We start from the raw sequence: 22,539 nt of genomic DNA, 5'->3' as shown, positions 1-22,539 counted from the left end.
CACAGAGGAAAAAGACAATGTTGTCGAGGAGAATACTGAGATACAGGCTACTAGACTAGATGGGATTGAGATTCATAGGAGGAGGTGTTAGCAATTCTGGAAAGTGCGAAAATAAATAAGTCACCAGGGCCAGATGGGATTTATCCGAGGATTCTATGGGAAGCTAGGGAGGAGACTGCAGAGCCTTTGGCTTTGATCTTTATGTCGTCATTGTCTACAGGAATAGTGTCAGAAGACTGGAGGACAGCAAATGTTGTCCCCTTGTTCAAGAAGGGGAGTAGAGACAACCCCGGTAATTATAGACCAGTGAGCCTTACTTCTGTTGTGGGCAAAGTCTTGGAAAGGATTATCAGAGATAGGATTTATAATCATATTGAAAGGAATAATTTGAGTAGGGATAGTCAACACGGTTTTGTGAAGGGTAGGTCGTGCCTCACAAACCTTATTGAGTTCTTTGAGAAGGTGACCAAACAGGTGGACGAGGGTAAAGCAGTTGATGTGGTGTATATGGATTTCAGTAAATCGTTTGATAATGTCCCCCATGGTAGGCTATTGCAGAAAATAAAGAGGCACGGGATTGAGGGTGATTTAGCAGTTTGGATCAGAAATTGGCTAGCAGTAAGAAGACAGAGGGTGGTGGTTGATGGGAAATGTTCAGCCTGGAGTTCAGTTACTAGTGGTGTACCACAAGGATCTGTTTTGGGGCCACTGCTGTTTGTCATTTTTATAAATGACCTGGAGGAGGGCGTAGAAGGATGGGTGAGTAAATTTGCAGATGACACTAAAATTGGTGGAGTTGTGGACAGTGCGGAAGGATGTTGCAGGTTACAGAGGGACATAGATAAGCTGCAGAGCTGGGCGGAGAGGTGGCAAATGGAGTTTAATGCAGAAAAGTGTGAGGTGATTCATTTTGGAAGGATTAACAGGAATAAAGAGTACTGGACGAATGGTAAGATTCTTGGCAGTGTGGATGAGCCGTGAGATCTCGGTGTCCATGTACATAGATCCCTGAAAGTTGCAACCCAGGTTGATAGGGTTGTTAAGAAGGTGTACAGTGTGTTAGCTTTTATTGGTAGAGGGATTGAGTTTCGGAGCCATGAGGTCATGTTGCAGCGGTATAAAACCCTGGTGCGGCCGCATTTGGAGTGTTGTGTGCAGTTCTGGTCGCTGTATTATAGGAAGGATGTGGAAGCATTGGAAAGGGTGCAGAGGAGATTTACCAGGATGTTGCCTGGTATGGAGGGAAGATCTTATGAGGAAAGGCTGAGGGACTTGAGGCTGTTTTCGTTAGAGAGACGAAGGTTAAGAGGTGACTTAATAGAGGCATACAACATGATCAGAGGGTTAGATTGGGTGGACAGTGCAAGCCTTTTTCCTCAGATGGCGGTGACTAGCACAAGGGGACATAGCTTTAAATTGAGGGAAGATAGATATAGGACAGATGTCAGAGGTAGGTTCTTTACTCAGAGAGTAGTAAGTGCGTGGAATGCCCTGCCTGCAACAGTAGTGGACTCGCCAACATAAAGGGCATTGAAATGGTTATTGGATAAACATATGGACGATAAGGGAATAATGTAGATGGGCTTTAGAGTGGTTTCACAGGTTGGCGCATCATCGAGGGCCGAAGGGCCTGTACTGCGCTGTAATGTTCTATGTTCAATGTTCTATGATCAAGCGGTCAGTTTTTCCTGGGTTGTGTCAAGCTTCTTGAATGTTCTTGAAACTGTCCCCGTCCAGTTGTCATGACACCCTGGGCTGGTATGCGGTCCATTCACTTGACCCGGAGTCGCATCACAGGGTGAAATTAGATATTATTAATACCCATGGCTGTGGTTGCGTTAAATTGACGACAGTCACCAGGCTTGTAAATTTAAACACAAGGAACCTTTTATTATGAACAGCAATTATCTCTAAATAAGCATAAAATGCAACTGGCTACTTCCTATCTGATTCCCAATGCCACCTCCCCCACCCCCCCTTCTTTCTAACTCCGCTCACTCGACACACACAGATGTTTTTTAAAAATTCATTTCGCGGGATGTGGGCGTCGCTGGTTTGGCCAGCATTTATTGCCCATCCCTGGTTGCCCTTCAGAAGGTGGTGGTGAGTTGCCTTCTTGAACCTGCTGCTGTCCCTGAGGTGTAGGTACACCCACTGTGCTGTTAGGGAGGGAGTTCCACGATTTTGACGCAGCGACAGTGAAGGAACGGCCGATATATTTCCAAGTCAGGATGGCGAGTGACTTGGAGGGGAACCTCCAGGCGGTGGGGTGCCCAAGTATCTGCTGTTGTTGTCCTTCTAGATGGTAGTGGTCATGGATTTGGAAGGTGCAGCCTAAGGAACCTTGGAGTGTTACTGCAGTGCATGTTGTAGATGGCTCTGTTATGGGGGGCTCTGATGGGATGTCTGGCAGGGGAGAGAGGGGTATCTGGTGGAGGTGGAGTGAGCAGCAGTTGCATTGTGGGGATAGAGTGGCCCTCCGATGGTCTTTGGGGGCACCTATGTTATAGACTTACCCCATTGGCCCATTGCAAGGTCCAGCATGTCAGGGCCATGCTGACAAATACCTGTACCAATCCACGCCCACATGGATCCCGGAGAATCATGGAGGCACGGAGAATCCGGTGTCCAGCCCACAGGCGGGGGTACGAACCTCAATGCCTTCACAGTGAAGGAGCTGAGCATTGAAAGGCGCTGATTCAGTTATTTTGACCACACTGGATTCTCCGCCCGATCACGATTCTCTCTGCTGGCACTGGGCAGCGGAGAATCCAGCCAACATTTTCTCTTCCTTCAAGGGTCTAGAGGCTTCTGGCTTCTGTCTGAAAAAAGCACCTAGCAGGAGCCAATCACACACTGTTGTCAGGCAGGGCACTGTCCCTGGCCAACCCACTGCTTGCCAGTTAACCAATCGAACCAACATCTTCCAAAACCAGTTCCTCAGATTCACTCGGCACCAAAGGGTCTGGTTTCTCACTGTGTAATTATCCACAAACATTCCCACTTCAGAGGGAATGTCATTGGTGAAGCTGCGGGAAATGGTCGGGCCAAGAAAATTATCCTGAGGAAGTCGTGAAGTGACTTTCTGAGATGATTGACCATCTTCCTTTGTGCCAGGTATGACTCCAACCCAGTGGCAGGTTTTCCTCCTTATTCCAATTGACCTCAGCTTTGCTGGGGCTCCTCGATGCCTTAAATTCAGGGCCAGTCACCTTCACCTCACCTCTTGAGTCCATGTTGGGACTAAGGCTGTAATAATAACAATAATCTTTATTGTCACAAGGAGGTTTACATTAACACTGCAATGAAGTTACTGTGAAAAGCCCCTAGTCACCACATTCCGGCACCTGTTGGGGTACACAGAGGGAGAGTTCAGAATGTCCAAATTACCTAACAGCACGGCTTTCAGGACTTGTAGGAGGAAACCGGAGCACCCGGAGGAAACGCACGCAGACATAGTGAGATTCCGCACAGACAGTGACCCTAACCGGGAATCGAACCTGGGACCGTGGAGCTCTGAAGCAACGGTGCTACCCACTGTGCTACCGTACCTCCCACTGTACTGAGGTCAGGAGCCAACTGGCTTTGATGAAACCCAAACTGAGCATTGCTGAGCAGGTTATTGCTGTGTCAGTGTTGTTTGGGAGCACTGTCTATGACATCTTCCATCACTTTGCTTAAGATTGAGATTAGATGGCAATTTTTCAGGTTGAATTTGTCCCATGTTTCCACAATGTTGGGTGGATGCCAATGCTGTAGCTGCACCAAAACAGCTTGGCTCAGGGTGCGACCAGTTCTGGAACACAAGTCTTCAGTACTATTGCCGGATTATTGTCTGGGCCCAGAGCCTTGGCGGTACAAGTGCACCGAGCCATTTTTTCCTGTCATATGGACATCTGCCTGTGATGCCGAGGACCTCAGGAGCAGACTGACATGGATCATCCACTCAGCACTTCTGGCTGAAGTTATGGCTCTGCTACTCAAAGCTACATTTCCCACAGGTGTTTCCAGTGAACAGCAGCCAGAATCAAAAATCGCCAGGCTACATATTGGCAGTCGAAGCGCTGTTGTAAGGCACTGGAAGGTTTTGTTCACATTCTTTTATCAAAATGTCAGCTATGGCTCAATAGACATTAGACTCCAGCCTCTGAATCAGAAAACCATGAGCTCATTTCCCCAATCACTCAATTTTTTTTCCTTTGCATATATTTATCCAATTCTCAGTTTGCTCAGTTGTTGCTTTTTTCACTCACAGTGTGTTTTGTGCGTTGCTTTACCTGAATGGTTTGGATGTGTAGTGTCGAACAAAGAACACCAAGCTTTGTTAATGATGCACGGCCAGGCGAGCAGGGGTCCTGAGGCACCGTCCAAAATGGCGCCCAAGATGGCGGCGCCCACGGGGCGCACATGGCGGGCGGCATCAAAGATGGCGGCGCCCACGGGCCGCACGTGGCCTGCGGAGAAGAAGGTGGCGGCGCCCACGGGCCGCACGTGGCTTGCGAGGAGGAAAATGGCGGCGCCCCTGGGTCGCACGAGGGGGGTGCAGGAACGCCGGGCCTGGAAACAGCGGCGACCAACCGGGCCTGGCAAACAGGAACAATGTGTCCCTTCTTTCCACATCCGTTGCAGGTCGCACTCCGCGCTGGGCAGCGCTGCTGGAGTGTTTGTTCTGCCCGCAAAAATAGCACTTGGGTCCCCCAGGGTTGGCTGGTTGCCGAGCGGCGCAGGCTTGCGGTGAGCTGGAGTCGGCAACTGGTGATGCCCACGATGCCCACGAGGGTGCCGCGCGGTCGGGGCCGTACGACTGGACGTTACTGGAGGCCACTTCTAACAAGTTCGCGAGCTGCCTAGTTCCTGCAAGATCAAGCGTACCCCCTTCCAGTTGGCGCTGGCGGACGTGCGTAGACCTCATGCCCGTAACGAAGGCGTCTCGGATTAAAAGTTCTGTGTGCTGGACTGCCGAAACCGCCTGGCAGTCACAGTTCCTCTCCAGGATGTGCACGGCACACCAGAAATCGTCCAGAGACTCACCGGGGAGTTGTTGTCTCGTGGACAGGAGGTGCCTGGCGTATAGTTGGTTGACTGGCCGAACGCAATGTCCCTTCAGGAGCTCCATCGCTTCAGAGTAAGTGGGCGCATCCCGGGTGAGAGGAAAAATGTCAGGGCTCACCCGTGAATAAAGGACTTGGAGCTTCTGCGCGTCTGAGGGTTCCTCAGCGGATGTTCGGAGGTAGCTTTCGAAGCAGGCTAGCCAGTGGTCAAAAGCGGATGTAGCGTTGACTGCTTGAGGGCTCAGCTGCAGGCAATCAGGCTTGATGTGATGATCCATCGTTTAAAAAATCTTTGCTCAATAAATTGATGCACTATCAATTACCACAAAGATGAGAGTAATAGAACAATCAAGGCTTTATTGAGCAAAGATGTTGTGCCTCCTGTAGCTGGAACCAGAATGGCTGCAGCACCGGCGAGCACACACATTTATACTCCGCCTACTGGGCGGAGCCAGCAGGCAGGGATTTACCCATGTACCACTATTATACGTGTGTTACCGTAATACATATGATACCGCTAGTGGTGACTACCACAGTTAACGAGCAAACTCATTTATTGATACTACTCAATAAGATTCGTTCACATTCCTAAAGTAGAAGGTTACTGTATTAAACTATGCTGTTTCTAACTGCAGAACTCTCAACTACACAACTGCTCTCTCTCTCATGCACCACCATCTTCTCTAACATTCACCTGTCTGCTGTCTGGCCGACAAGGCTCAGCATCATCCCTTACATACTCATAGGACGAGGTCCCTCTAGTGGCTGTCTGTATGCATTTCATTAACCCTTGCATTGCCTTCATGTAGGATAATACCACACACACAGGATGTGGATTTCAGTAAAGCAAACATTTATCATAGAATTTACAGTGCAGAAGGAGGCCATTCGGCCCGTCGAGTCTGCACCGGACCTTGGAAAGGGCATCTTGCTTAAGCCCACAACTCCATCCTATCACCGTCACCCAGCAATCCCACCTAATATTTTTGGTCACGAAGGGCAATTTATCATGGCCAATCCACCTAACCTACAGATCTTTGGACTGTGGGAGGAAACCGGAGCACCCGGAGGAAACTCACACAGACATGGTGAGAACGTGCAGACTCTGCACAAACAGTGACCCAAGCCGGGAATCAAACCTGGGTCCCTGGAGCTGTGAAGCAACTGTGCCAACCACTGTGCTACCGTGCTGCCCAACCTTGGGAGCACCACTTCCTTTCCAGCAAGCAAACTTCGGGAAAGTGTGCTACACTTGCCTCCATAGAGCCATAGATGTTTACAGCATGGAAACAGGCACTTTGGCCCAGCTTTTCCATGCTGCCAGTTTCTATCACTAAACTAGTCTCACTTGCCTGCATTTGGTCCATGTCCCTTTATATCCACCCTCTATACCCACCCTGATAGTGTCATAGATGTTTACAGCAAGGGGGCTGTAATCTCTATGTAAACAGGGTTAGCATGGTCATTGACCAAACTGGATGCCACCAGCCTCCACCTCCTTCCAAATGTATTGAAGTCCTAATCTCTGTCGATAGCGCCTTGGAATGGGAAAGAGGTCCTCCGACCCTCCAAACGACTTCAGGCGGCACTACTTCCTACCCACCAAGAAGACTTCGCAGAAGTGTGCTACACTTGTCTTCAGACTCAAGCCTGCGAGGTTCTTTTCATTTTTACCTGTCATTCTTTTAATATTTCCTCCTATGTAACCTCAACCTTTGGAGTCTTCCTGAAAGGCCCCCAAACTCTTCATCGCCCTATGCTGACACTATCCTCTCATTCACCGCATCCCTTTGAATCAAAAACAGAAAATGCTGGGCAATCTCAATGGGTCTGACAGCGTCTGTGGAGAGAGAAAGGAGCTGGGGCGGGATTCTCTGACCGCCCGCCGGGTCGACATGAATCCCACCCCCGCCGTCCTCCCAATTCTCACGCCCCCCAAATACCGGCGTGGCGTGAGTCGCGCCGCCCGCCTTGGAGAATAGCGGGGTCCGGCACGACTCAATGGGCCCTGGGGCTGTCCGGATTCTCGTGCCTGCGATGGGCCGAAGTCCCGTCCGTTCTATGCCGGTCCTGCCGGCGTAAATTGGAGTTGGTCCCTTACCGGCAGGACCTGGCGGCGCGGGCGGGCCCCGGGGTTCATGGGGGGGTCGGGGGGGGATCTGGCCTCGGGAGGTGCCCCCACGGTGGCCTGGCCCGTGGTCGGGGCCCACTGATCTGCGGGCAGGCCTGTGCCGTGGGGGCATTCTATTCCTTCCGCACCAGAGGCCGTGGTCATCCGCCATTCCCAGTGCGGAAGTGACTCCATGTGCGCATGCGAGGGGATGACGCCAGCAAGCGCTGATGCTCCCGCGCATGTGCCGACTCACGCCGGCCAGCAGAGGCCCTTCGGCGCCGGTTGGCGTGGCGCCAGGCCCCTATCCCGTCGGCCGGCGGGGCGCCAACCACTCCGGGGCGGGCCTAGCCCCTGAAGGTGTGGAGGATTCCGCACCTTTGGGGCAGCCCGACGCCGGAGTGGTTCCGCCGCTCCGTAGGGAAGAATCCCGCCCCTGATGTTTCAAGTCTGTATGACTCTTTGACAAAGTCACCCAGGCTCGAAACATTAGCTCCTTTCTCTCTCCACAGACGCTGTCCGGCCCATTGAGGCTGCCCAGCACTTTCTGTCTTTCTTTCAGATTCCAGCATCCGCAGAAATTGACTATTGTCTTTTTGCTTCCGTCCCTTTAAATGTTGTACTCTGATCATTATATCCTTGCACACATCAAAATCATACACTGTCAAAAAGCATTATGCATGAAAATAGCACACTTCCATTTAAGTTGGCCCAAAAGTCCCTTGTAGCTATTCCGACCTTGGCCACGATATTCGGCTTTAGAAAATGAGGAGATTTGATGAGAATGTGGCTCAATGGTATTCGTCAACTGGACGAATAATCCAGAGGCCTAGGCAAATGCTCTGGGGACATGGCAGCTTGTGGATTTTGAATTCAGGTTATAAAGCTGACTCTCGTCAAAAAAAAACCCCAGCTGGCTCACTAATGTCCCTTCAGCGAAGGAAATCTTGCCTAGGTGTGAGTGTGGTTGACTCTTATCTGCTTTCTGCAATGAAATGCCCCAGCAAGCAAAATTAGGGATGGCCAACAAATGCTGGCCTTGCCAGCAATGCCCACCTCCCATGAAGGAATTGATAGAAAATGGGGATAATTGTTCAAAAATGAAAGCTGAGCAACTGCTTGTCACAAAAAAATATACACTCCAGTCCAAAGCCGGCTAGGTGCAAAGTGAACCCAGGCATGAAAGGAATAAATAAGGACCTGTTTAAATAAAGTCAGAAGGTGTGATCGTAGGGTGGCACGGTGGCTCAGTGGTTAGCACTGCTGCCTCACGGCGCTGAAGACCCCGGTTCGATCCCGGCCCCGGGACACTGTCCGTGTGGAGTTTGCACGTTCTCCCCATGTCTGCGCGGGTCTCACCCCCACACATGTGCAGCGTAGGCGGATTGGTCATGCTAAATTGCCCCTTAATTGGAAAAAAATTTCAAATATATATATTTTTTAAAGGTGCAACCATTGCTCATTCCTGTACATCTTCAGAGTGGGATATTTATGCTCTTAATTGGTTTCCTTTTACCATCCCGGTCAATTGAACTGGTCAAGCAAGACAGATAATGTTCAGTTACTCCCATGCTTACATAGAGAGATTCAGTTTAGTCCTGAACATTTGATTCAATCTGAATTTGGCCTCTTCAGTTTTTCCCCCACACCTGCAGCGAGACAAGTGCCAGACAATATTCCATACCTGTCACCCACTTGCACCCTGTAAAAGACCGAGCAGAACGAAATCCCGATTGCAAGCGTTGACAAAGATGAGGTGGAAATGCTTTCGTTTGAAGCCCCGTACCATTATTTTAAATATAAATATGTTAATTCTGCATGCAAAATTATTCCGCATGAACCAATCATCTGAATTTAGCACTGTGCTGGGTAACCAATGAAGGTCCGCAGTGTAAATGCTTGTGTTGGTTTGAACGAACAATATTCAAGATGACATTTTCTTGTCACTGATGCTCATCTCTTTCTGGTGTCTGTCGGGCAGCCCATTTGTCCAGGAGAAGAGAACAGTAAAAACGGGGAAATAAGAATGCTGGTCTGAACTGGCCTTAAATTCGTACACCAGTAAAACCTGGGAAATATACTAGTCCAAACCGTTTTTTCCTATTTTGGTGGTCATGGGGTGCACCACAACTGAACCCCGATCCTGGTTTCAACTGGCGCCCGGTTCCAAAACGGGGGCAGAACAGGGCAGGGGCTCCCTGAGCAGTGACTGAGAGTGGGACTGCTAGCCTATGGTGCCTCACAGTGCTCCTCTGAATAAATGGGAGTAGGGACGGATCGCAAGACGTTTCTGAGTTGTACGATTCCCTTTATGTCGAAGCGACAGTGGACAACAACAGGTTCTCTGGGGTAAGGCCAGCTTCACAAAGCAGCAGTTACAAGGACAAACTTGAGGTACGGCGATCACTTTCATCTGAATCAAAAAGGTGAAGAGGAAAGTTGTTGAATATTGCTCAAAAGAGAGACGTACTGTTGAAGCTTTACATCTTGCACTCCTCAGGACAAATGCAAGAATGGCAAATTTCAAATGATTATATGCTGATGGCCCATTTATGTTTTTCTAGAAGTGACATACATTAATATGCTGCAACCGAAAAAGGAATATGTTCAAGCTTTGCATCTTTTTTTAATTACCTGCGAACTTGGGGAGTCTATATTTCCCTGATGTTTTTCCATTGGAAAGCCCTTCAGCACCATTTGTTATTGTGGTATAACTTGTTGTGTTACTATAATAATAATCTTTATTATTGTCACAAGTAGGCTTACATTAACACTGCAATGAAGTTACTGTGAAAATCCCCTAGGCGCCACATTCCGGCGCCTGTTCGGGTACGCAGATGGAGAATTCAGAATGTCCAATTCACCTAACAAGCACGTCTTTTGGGACTTGTGGGGGGAAGCCGGAGTGCCCGGAGGAAACCCACGTAGACACGGGGAGAACGTGCAAACTCCACACAGACAGTGACCCAAGCGGGAATCGAACCCGGGACCCTGGCGCTGTGAAGCAACAGTGCTAACCACTGTGCAACCGTGCCGCCCTATGAAATTTGGCATTCTTGCATTTTTCCTGATAAGTGCAAGGTGACCATGGGTGCAATTTCCCAGGACGCAGTCGATAGATCTTCAGAGAGGTCTCTTCTTGGGCCCCGACGGTTGTTACGTCTCGTGAGAATTAAAAATATCTCGCAAGATGTCTAATCTCGGTCCAGTCCACAATGGGTGGGACCCAGGCTTGCAGAGTTAAGCGAGTTTACCAGCCTTATGGAAGCATGCCCGGGGTCTATCGGCCTCGCCAAAGAGATCTCAGCCAGTCGCCGTTCAGCACTGGTCCCCATAAACAGTGGACAAGCAGAATGGCACTGAAGGGGATCTCCCAGGCGATCAGAGCCCCCTGAGTGGCTGGTACCTAGACAGGGTGGCACCCAGGCACTGCTGATGCCACCCAGGCACCTGGGCACTGCCAGCCTGACACCTTGGCAATGCTACCTGGCCACCATGATAATTCCACTCGGGTGCCAGCCTGGCACTGCCAGCGTGCCAAGGGTGGCAGAACCAAGGTGCCAAGCGGGAAATTTTCCATGCCAGGGATCGGGCCCGGGGTGCCTCGCCTGTGTGAGGTGGGATGCTTGTGGGGGGGGGGGGGCTCGAGGACCTCCTTGTAGGTGAGTTGAGGCATTGGGGCATCCGGGTGTCGTGTCAGGGATTCATGTTGTGGGGTCGAGAGACCCGAGCGGCATTTAAAGGTTGAGCTAAGTACAGCCGCCGGGGGGGTGGGGGGGGGGGGGGTGGGGCGCATTCCCCACCGGGGCCCAAAAACACAACTCCAAGCACTGGGAACAACCCCTCTAATCCCGCCCAGAATGGAATCTGTTTTTTATGTTTGGTTAGATGGTGCCAGATTTCTCTTGTCTGCAACATTCAAAGATGGTTAAGAAATACTTTTTATTAGGATTTATATTGGGTGGGCAGGGAAATAATATTTCCTGAAGTTGGCAGATCAGCGAGGAGGGGCTGCGAGTTTAAAATTAATAAAGTAAAATAAAGTCGCCATAGCCCCAGATGACCATTGGCTGCTTTCCTCTTTCCTCTTTGGGAAGAGTGGTGGTGATTTAACCCGAGGGTCACCGCACCTCCGACGAGGGGCAAGGTTGAGAAGGCGGGGTTATTCATGAATAACCTCAGCCGGTATCGGAATTAAACCCACACTGCTGGCCTCGCTCTGCATCACAAATGAATAAAATGGTGCTGAAGGCGATTGGGAAACATTTATTTGCATGATGGGGTTGTTGGAGAATGAAATACTTTGTTCCAGGGAGCAGTTGAGGCAGAGATGATGTTGTGATTTAAGGATAGAAAAGTACAGACACTGTCTGAACTTGAGTATGTGTCGCACCATTTGGGAGAAGTACTGAAAAGCAGTCCGTTAGTGCCAGTGACCAATAATCAACATCTAATGATTCAGTGGATGCCATAGAGTCATTGAGTTACACAGCACAGAAAGAGGCCCTTCGGCCCATCCTGTCTTCGTCGGCCATAAAAGAACAAAGAACAAAGAAAAGTACAGCACAGGAACAGGCCCTTCGGCCCTCCAAGCCTGTGCCGACCATGCTGCCCGACTAAACTACAATCTTCTACGCTTCCTGGGTCCGTATCCCTCTATTCCCATCCTATTCATGTATTTGTCAACATGCCCCTTAAATGTCACTATCGCCCTGCTTCCACCACCTCCTCCGGCAGCGGGTTCCAGGCACCCACTACCCTCTGTGTAAAAAACCTGCCTCGTACATCCCCTCTAAACCTTGCCCCTCGCACCTTAAACCTATGCCCTCTAATAATAGACCCCTCTACCCTGGGGAAAAACCTCTGACTATCCACTCTGTCTATGCCCCTCATAATTTTGTAGACCTCTATCAGGTCGCCCATCAACCTCCGTCGTTCCAGTGAGAACAAACCGAGTTTATTCAACCTCTCCTCATAGCTAATGTCCTCCATACCAGGCAACATCCTGGTAAATCTCTTCTGCACCCTCTCTAAAGCCTCCACATCCTTCTGGTAGTGTGGCGACCAGAATTGAACACTATACTCCAAGTGTGGCCTAACTAAGGTTCTATACAGCTGCAACATGACTTGCCATCCAGCACCTATCTACTCTTATCCCATTTTCCAGCACTTGGGCTGTTGCTGTGCATGCTACAGCATTTCAAGTGCTCGTCTAAATGTTTTTTAAAAGTTGTGAGGGTTCCCGGCATCTACCACTTGTTCAGCTATTGAGTTCCAGATTCCCACTACCCTTTGTGCGAAGAACATTTTCCTCCAATCCCCTCTAAATCTCCTGCCCGTTAATTTGAATCAATGCCCCCTGGTTATCGACCCCTCAACTACTGGGAAACATTTCTTCCTAACTACCCTATCTATGTTCCTCACACTTTTGTACACCTCAATCAGGCCTTGTCTGCTCTGAGGAAAACAACCCAGCCTAACCGGCCTCTCTTCAGAGCTGAAACGCTCCAGCCCAGGCAACATCCTGCTGAATTCCCTCTGCATTCTTTTTAGTGCAATCATATCCACCTCTAGTGTAACAACCAGAACTGCACACATTACTCTAGCTGGGGCCGAACGAGCATTTTATACAGCTCCATATAACCTCCCTGCTCTTATATTCTACTCTTTGGTTAATAAAGGCAAGTATCACAACTGTCTTTTTAAACACCTAATCTATCTGTCCTGCTGCCTTCACGGACCAATGGACATGAACCCCAAGGTCCCTTTGATGCTGTGTACGTTCTACTCTTCATTGTGTAGTACCCTTGCTTTGTTAGTCCGCTCAAAATATATCACCTCACACGTTTCAGGGTACAATTCCATTTCCGCCCATCTGACCAGCCCACTAATCGCCTGCGAGGCACCCAAAGGTGCCACCACACCTGGTTCAGGTGTGTGTGAACCAGCACTTAACGGCGCCCGGTTTAGACTTCGCAGTCACAGCTGTTGAATCCCAGGCACCGGAAGAATCTGGCAAATGCATATTAAGATGAGCCTAAAGACTCATTTAAATAGGCATTTCTGGATCTCTCCCAGCAAGGGCAAGATCCAGACACGACGGGCCACGCGAATCCAGTAACTCTCACAAAGTTTTCCACCTGCCGTGAGGCCTGTTTTAGCCTCTCCCGGGATTTAACCGTCGCCTCCCGACTCCAATTTCATTGAATCGCATCCGTGACCTCCTCTTGATGAAGCCACGCTGACTATCCTTGATCAGTCCTTGCCTCTCCAAGTGGAAATTAATTCTGCCTCCTCAAAATGTTTTCCAATTATTTCTCTGCCACTGATGTTAAACTCACTGGCTTGCAATTACCTGTTTTTCCCCCACGTCCCTTGTTGCACGGTAACTGTCCTCTGGCTCCTCACTTGTGGCCAAAGAGGATTCAGAAATTAACCTGAGAGCCCCAGCAATCTCCTCCCTTGACTCACACAGCAACCTAGACTACATCTCATCTGGGCCTGGGAACTTGTCCACTTTTAAGCCCGCAAAAACTGCTGACGTCTCCTCTCTCTCTCAATGCTAATCTGTTCAGTTCTATGACAGTTCCTCTCCCTGCTTTCTATACCTTTATTGTCCTATTCCATAGTGAACACAGATACAAAATACTCACCCCTATCAGCTCCACACACTTGAACCCATAAACTTCTGACTCTAGGTGATGAGCACTACCCTTTGGGATATGGCTGACACTAAAATATCAAGACCTATGGTGAGAAGGTAGATAATTCTGTTTTTACCTCAGAGGCTTATCTACGCTAAAATTCTTAATATTTCACCACTGTTAGAGGTGAATATCCATTTACCATTAGGCAGAAGACATTTTGATGATTCACAACTGTTTTATTGCTTTACAGTAGTTCAATACAAATCCTAGATTTCACTCTTCCCTTCTGGATCCTCTCTCTCTCCATAAACCGCCTCCTCCTTGGGAAAAAAATCCCAGCTCTTGCGTGCAATGTTCTATGAGCATCACCTGCTCTCAACTCACTCTGAAGCCAGACCTAGTTTTCTTTTAAACAGACCTGGCTTTCTAACATTGTTCAACACAACCACAACTCCCTTTGTTATGAGCCCACCTGATTACTGAAGAGTCAACTTCAGAATTTTTGACTTCTAATTCATTCTCGAATTATTGTTATATTTTAATTTCACTCCCTGCTTCGTCCATCACTGTGAGTACACTCCTAACCTGACTCTCTTCCCTGTTACAATATTGTTTTAACATATTAAGGTGACACACTCGCTGTCTTTTCTTCCTGTCTGGAGTTCTCAAGATGTAATTTGCATGATTACGTTTCTTTTCGATTTGATAATGACCAGCGAAGCTCACTTTTAATGATTCACCAGAGACAGCTAATGATTGCGAACGACACAAAATTTGGTGGGAATGTGAGTGGTGAGAAGGATGTTAAGAGGCTTCAACGCGATTTCGACAACTTGAGAGTATGGGCAAAAATTTGGCAGATGCAGGATAATGTGGATAAATGTGAAGTTATTCACTTTGGGCAGATAAACAGAATGGCAGAGTTTTATTTAAATGGTTATAGATGTTGACGTACAAGGACACCTGGGTATCCGAATACATCAGTCACTAAAAGCAAGCACGCAGGTGCAGCAAGCAGTTACGAAGATTCATGGCATGTTAGCCTTCATTGCAAGAAGACTTGAGTACTAATTCCTGGAATACAGGATTGTCGTACGAGGAGAGATTGGTTCAGCTGGGGGGGGGGGGGGGGGCGGGGGGCTGTAGAACTAGGGGTCACAGTCTCAGGATACAGAATAGGCCATTTAGGACTGAGATGAAGAAAATCTTCTTCACTCAGTGAGTGGCAAGCCTGTGGAATTCTCGACCACAGAAGGCTGTGGAGGCCAAGTCACTGAATATATCGAAGAAGAAAATAGATAGATTTCAATATTCTAAAAGTGCCAAAGGATATGGGGATATGTTGGGAGTACATCACCACCCGCGGCTTCAATGGGAAATCCCATTGACAAGCTGCGAGAGCAGAGAATCGTGCCACCAGTCCACCATTAGAAAGGATGACTCCTTTCTAATGCTTCTTGCTACTACGGGTGAAAAGCTAAAGACTTGAATTGCTTTATTCCCAAACTATTCATTACTTCTTTGAATATTTATGACATAAAATTCAAGCCTTGATCTGATTATATTTCATTTAGTAATCCATATCTTGTAAAAACAGGGCAGCATGGTAGGTAGCATTGTGGATAGCATAATTGCTTCACAGCACCAGGGTCCCAGGTTCGATTCCAGCTTGGGTCACTGTCTGTGCGGAGTCTGCACATCCTCCCTGTGTCTGCGTGGGTTTTCTCCGGGTGCTCCGGTTTCCTCCCACAGTCCAAAGATGTGCAGGTTAGGTGGATTGGCCATGATAAATTGCCCTTAGTGTCCAAAATTGTCCTTAGTGTTGGGTGGGGTTATGGGGATAGGGTGGAGGTGTTGACCTTGGGTAGGGTGCTCTTTCCAAGAGCTGGTGCAGACTCGATGGGCTGAATGGCCTCCTTCTGCACTGTAAATTCTATGATAATAAACATTTCCACTGCTATTTTCACTGTAATTTCCTGCCAAAGGCACTTCCTCAGGAAATCTTGCTGAAATATCCTTAATTGTTAATAGGTATTGATTCCCACTTCTGGTTTTAGATACAACGCAGTCTATTGAGACTCTGCTCAATGGGTCTTCAAAAGCTGGGATCAGAATTAAGGGTGAAGGTTTAATTGGTGAATGGTGTTCCCCCACCAGCTGACATGTATGGCATGTCTGGCAGAATTTAATCACATCTGTATGCAACCGTGGCCAACACAAGTCTTGCAATATTTAAGCCTGCATTCCCTTAATATCTAGGTGCCTGCCGTTGGAATCATGTGAGCCACTTGTAAAATGTTGTTACGGTTCTCAGAGGGAACTGCCATTTGATGATCTACTGCCCATTCTTTATCAGCTGGTATTTGAGGTGTTCTCCGTTTCCTCATTCGCACTTTGTCTTTCACATGAAAACACTGACGTATTGATTCTGGCTCAGTCGCTGTTTAATGCAGCTCTCCCAACTCGGGATCAGCCTGATACATCTCCGCTAAAGAAGATGGGGCTGAACACGGCAGCCTGATTTTCTTTACCTTGCTCATTTCTGATCAGGCTTTTGACAGTAGTGTCAGGTGAGCATGGTAGCGCAGTGGTTAGCACCGCTGCTTCACAGCGCCAGGGACCCGGGTTTGATTCCTGGCTTTGGTCACTGTCTGTGCGGAGTCTGCACGTTCTCCCCGTGTCTGCGTGGGTTTCCTCCGGGTGCTCCAGTTTCCTCCCACAAGTCCCGAAAGACGTGCTGTTCGGTAATTTGGACATTCTGAATTCTCCCTCTGTGTACCCGAAGAGGCGCCGGAATGTGCCGACTGGGGGATTTTCACAGTAACCTCATTGTAGTGTTAATGTAAGCCTGGTTGTGACGATGAAGATTATTATTATTATAACTGGGCACCTTTAAATGCGCACATGCGTGGTCATCTTAATGGGCCACAATCATGCAACTGGCAGGACACGTACAGCAGAAGAAATTTCCAGGAACATTCCCCATAACCCAACAATTATTTTCTCCTTCAAGCATCTAATCTCTCTCTTTTGATTCCAGTCACCTGCTTGTGCATAATTTATCACCTATATTATAGCATAATATTTTAATTATATTCTGTAAAATATTTTCATATTCATCTTGAAGTGTGTAGGATGCTTAATTTCATTCCTTCTAATGACTGAAATAATTATCAACATATCAATTTCTCAAATTTATGAACAAGTGTTAATTTTTTCAGCCCCCATTAATAAATTTAATACCCCTTACACCTGTCAGTTACTCCAATTCGCTTGGATAATTAAAATTACTAATGTATTCTGTAATTAAGAAAATAAAATTGCCTCGATCAACTATACCTTTATTTGCCTTGGTTTTTTTGCTTATGCAAAGTTCGATTAATTTGAATACAAATCAGAAGCTACTGAAAACATTTGCCAGCATCTGTGGCGAGGAAAGAAGTTTTAACATTTTCAGGTCGACTATGTTTCATCAGAACGCTTCCGTCTCAATCTTTATTCGATTTAGTTAGGGGCGATGCCAGTGGACATTCCCAAGGTCGTAAAAGTAAAGTTGTCATAGTCCCAGATGACCATATGCTGCTTTCCCCTTTGAGGGGGGAGAGCTGACTGCTGGTGGTTTAACCCGAGGATCACCACACCTCAGGCGAGGGGCAAGGTTGATAAAGGGGTGTCGTGAATAACCTCTGCCGTTACGGGAATTGAACCTGCGCTGTTGGCCGTGCTTTTCATCACAAACCAGCTGTCCAGCCAGCTGAGCTAAACCGGCCCAAGGTGGTGCCTGAAAACAATGCACCAGGTAGCGCCAGTGAGTATTCACCAGCGATGGCGATTTTACGTTCTTGCGGGCGAGAAAAGAAAAAGCAAAAGGAACAAAGCGAAAAGCTTTGGAGCATTCAGTGCAGCAATGAGCAAGGCATTTTGGCTGCAGGAAACGCAGCTCTGTGCAAAATATGTTGCTTTTTGCATCTTCGACCATGCGGCACATGTTAATCTGCAATGCACGGCCTCAAAGGATGGTGGGAGTGGATTCAAGGGCAAATTGCAAAGGGAATTTGGAAAGTTTAGTGAGTCTAACAGGAAAGAAAAGAAGGGTACTGGTACCAGCTCAAAGAGCTGGTGCAGGGACGGTGGGCTTATTATTGACCTCCTGCTGTTCTGTGCTATTCTGAGACTTTCTGACCCCCATATTGAGTTTTGCAGCCTTGAGAGCAACGCTGTTTACATTTCAGCTTCACAACTGACTTCTGTGTTTTGGGAATGAGCCCAAAAATTGCGGAGAACCTGACTCTCAAAAGCCCAAGGCTGAATGTGATTCTTGCACCATGAAATTGAAAGATTCTCCCAGGATAAATGTTACCGAGGAGACTGAATGAAGATGCGTATCATTTGAAATGAAATGAAATGAAATCATTTGTGGACTGTTCACACATGAAGGAGTTTCAGTTGTGTGACTTGGTTGAGACCGAGGGGGTGGGGGGGGGGGGGTCAAGGTAAATGACAATCTGATAAACTCGACTGCAGGCAACATTTCAATGATTAGATATTGTAGTAATACACAAACTTGGTGACAATTCCCTGCCAAAAGCACATTGTGCGCCTGTTCTCCACTACGTGCAATCTCTTTGATGTTAGTTCTTTACGTGTACTGGTGATGTTAACTCTCTAAGGTAACGAATAGTCATTTGACACCAACTCTGCTGTATTTCTGACCAGAAAAAGGAAACAATCTTGCATCTGTATAACACGCTTGCATTGCAATTGCTCTCTCCAGTGCATGAACTACTGAGTGTCGTGTTGGGTGCTCTGCTACATAGATGAACCAACACGGTGGCGAATGGTACAACTAGTTTTATTACTAACTATCTATACAATGGTTAACTGGTTACTGTGGTTCGTTCATTACCCTTGTGTCTGTGGACCTAACCCTAACACTAACTAGGAGAAGCACTCAGCACAAGGTGAATGTCTGAGTCACTTGTTGTGAGCTCTGTGCCCTGAGCTGTCTCCTGCTGGAATGCGCGGGAAGTGTTGTGTTCCCCGTTTTATAGTGTGTATGCTCTTGTCTGTGATTGGCTGTGGTGTTGTGTGTGTTGATTGGTCCGTTGATCTGTCCGTCAGTATGTATGTATGTATGTACAATGACGTTTACATGAATATCATGACACTGAGGACTTCATTTAGGACTGAGTTGAGGAGAAATTACTTCACTCAAATCTTTAAAATTCTCTACTCCCGGAGGTTGTAGAAGCTCCATCATTGAGTACACTTATGATGGGGCTAGATGGATTTTTGGTTTATCAGGAAATTAGGGGATATGGAGTGCTGGGTGAAGTTGAAGCGCAAGATCAGCCATGATCCCCTGCAGTTTTCCTCTCCATCCGTATTGAATGACGGAGCAGCTTCAATGGACTATAAGGTCTACTCCTACCCCTATTTCTTGTGTCTTATATTCTGAAATGTACTCACTATTGCAACGGAGGAAGCTGCAGCCAGAATATGCACAGCTAGCTCCCACAAAGAGCACTTTGACAATGACCAGATGATCTGTTTTTGTCATGTTGGTTGAGGGATAATTTTAGGCCAGCACACTGGGGAAACTGCCCTGTTCCTCTTCAAAATAATGCCTTGGGATTGTTTATGTCTACTTGACAGGTTTAACATCTTGTTCACTAGCAGTGAAGCACTCCCTCCGTACTGCCAGCCTACGCATTTGCGCTCAGGTCCTTGGGAAAAGTACTCTAATGCAAGTCTACACGTACACAATGTAATGATTAACTAACCTTTGCAGGGCAGAGCCCTATGAAGACTCGATACATTCAAAATGTACCTACATTACAATACAGCTTCCAATAGTACATTTAACACCTACCTGTCAAAATGTCTCAGACTCCTCAGCAGGCTACCTCCATTGGTCACAAACTCTCTTTTCGAGCTTCCAAACCAACACACAATAGTAGTACGGCCCTCACAATGGCGGCACCAACGTCAGAAGAGATGCATACAGGATTTGCATTCAAAGCCTCCCTGACCTGCGAGAAGATTGAAAAAAAATAGTGTGCCGTTTCGAAGACACTGCAAAATAGGACTTTGCAAAGAATCCGGTTTTACCTTTCCCGATTCCATTCCTGTAGCGCTTAATTGATTTGCATTTGATTACGTGAGTCTGGTAACTGATCTATACTCACTGTGTTTGATTGGTTATGTCTGGGTGTGAACTCAGAGAGAAGTAAAGCACAGAAGCTGTTAGGAGACTAACTGATGAGGAGAGTGCAGCCATTTTGTGATTGCTGAGATAGTTTAAAACTCTTCTAAATTAATCTTTTGCACTCTTACAGGGGGGGGGAATCTTTCAGCCGTGCTGAAGGTAACGCCCACCTCCCCCTGTGGCAGCCTCCCCGTTATCGCAGCCAGCGAGCAATGCAATGGCCATTGACTTCAGCGAGTCTGGAAGACCTCACCATGGGACAATGGCAAGCCGCCTCTGCTGTCAGAAACAGGCTGCCGCGGAGCCGGAAAATCCCAGACTGAGAAACTAATTTCATCGGCAGGATTCTCCCATTCCGGCGCGGTAGCCCGACGCTGACGTAAGAAATGACGCGAACCACTCCGGCGTTGGGCCGACCGGGAATTCTCCGCATTTCCGGGGTCTTGGCTGTCGCCGGAGGGGTTGACGCCGCGCGAGCTGGCGCCGAAGGGACTGCGCGGGTTAGCGCATGAGCAGAACCGCCGCCGTGGTTTAGCGCAAGCGCAGACTGGCCGGCGTATTCTGGCGCATGCGCAGGGGGGTGTCTTCTCCGCGCCGGCCATGGTGGAGCCCTAGGGGGCCCGGCGCGGAAGGAAGGAGTGCCCCCACGGCACAGGCCCGCCCGCAGATCGGTGGGCCCCGATCGCGGGCCAGGCCACCATGGGGGCCCCCGCCTCGGGGGGGGATCCCCCCGGTGGGATCCCCCCCCCCGAGGACCGCACCAGCCAACCTACCTGCCAGTTCCCGCCGGGTGGGACCATGTCCAAGCCATGCCGGCGGGACTGGTCAGAAACCGACGGCCGCTTGGCCCATCGGAGCCCGGAGAATTGCCGGGGAGGCCGCTGCCAACGGCCCCAGACCGCGTGGCGTGATCCCTGTCCCCGCCCGAAAACTGGCGCAGGAGAATACGGCAGCCTGCGTCGGAGCGGCGGCCCGGGATTCACGCCTCCCCCCGGGGATTCTCCGACCCGGCGGGGGCTGGAGAATCCCACCCCATATCTGCTGTGCTCTGAGATTTAAAAATATAACAATTCCTGCTTCAATTGGAAGAAAAGATTCTGCCCCCAATTAGAACTAGACCAATCAGGAAGGATTTTCTTCCACAATATGTGGTAGACGTTACAACCCCAGTTGATGGTGTAACTGGACAAGAAGATCCTGGAATGGAACCCTGACTCAAAATAATTTAACTTTTACTTTGTTTTATCAACCATGGAGGGCAGCACAGTAGCACAATGGCTAGCACTGCGGCTTCACAGCACCAGGGTCCCAGGTTTGATTCCCCACTGGGTCACTGTCTGTGCGGAGTCTGCACGTTCTCTCCGTGTCTGCGTGGGTTTCTTCCGGGTGCTCCGGTTTCCTCCCACAGTCCAAAGATGTGCAGGTTAGGTGAATTGGCCATGATAAATTGCCCTTAGTGTCCAAAAAGGTTAGGAGGGGTTATTGGGTTACAGGGATAAGGTGGAGGTGAGGGCTTAAGTGGGTTGGTGCAGACTAGATGGGCCGAATGGCCTCCTTCTGCACTATATGTTCTCTAACAGAGTCACAGGACCAGTTGTAAGTTTTATCAACAACAAAATATATTTATTAAACATGGGGAAATTGGATTATAATACAGTACTCCTGTACTCCCACCTAGGTTAACAATTACACACAGGTTTTAAGATTAGTACAGAGGAAACAGGACATTTGAAGATGCAATGGTCTTATTATCACACCATGTTAATTTTTAAATCACACAGATTGGCTTTGGCAAACACACACTCCACTCTGAACTCAAATTATTGTCTGTGGATTTCACCTCAGAATCCCAATCGATGATTGTCATGTAAGAGTTTCCGAACTCTATTTCCAAGAAAAAATGCTTTAAAATCTTCTCTCCAAATCATGCTTTCCATCAACAAGCTGCATGACAAAATCCACCCCATGTTTTTCATTTTTTTTTAATTCAAAGGACCCAATTCTTTTTTTTCTCTAATTAATTGGCCAATCCACCTACTCTTCACAAATTTGAGTTGTGGGGGTGAGACCCATGCAGACATGGGAAGAATGTGCAAACTCCACATGGACAGTGACCCGGGGCCGGGATCGAACCCGGGTCCCCAGCACTGTGAGGCAGCAGTGCTAACCACTGCACCACTGTGCCGCCCCACTCCGCGTTTTTCAAATGAAACTTTTCAACAGAGCTTCTGCTCCACTTCTACCAGCGAATCCTCTCCAGGGTTTTACATCAATCCATTTAGGATCCTTTTGTCTTGACTGACTTCCATTGTGAACACAAACTCTGATATCCAGCCAACATTGTCTTCCCAATTACATTAAAATTTATTTCACAGACTGTAATAAGGCATTACAAACTTTAGGATTACTTTAGACACCTTTAGAAACTTAGCTTCTCACCAGCCAATCCCTTCACAGCTTTGTCTGTGCTGCCCATGGACATTATCCTGTTCTATTTTCAGGTCTCTAGAACCAACCGCCTTT

The sequence above is a fragment of the Scyliorhinus torazame genome, chromosome 7 (genome assembly GCF_047496885.1).
Source record: "Scyliorhinus torazame isolate Kashiwa2021f chromosome 7, sScyTor2.1, whole genome shotgun sequence".
Classification (NCBI taxonomy): domain Eukaryota; kingdom Metazoa; phylum Chordata; class Chondrichthyes; order Carcharhiniformes; family Scyliorhinidae; genus Scyliorhinus; species Scyliorhinus torazame.
This window is presented reverse-complemented; position numbering follows the sequence as displayed.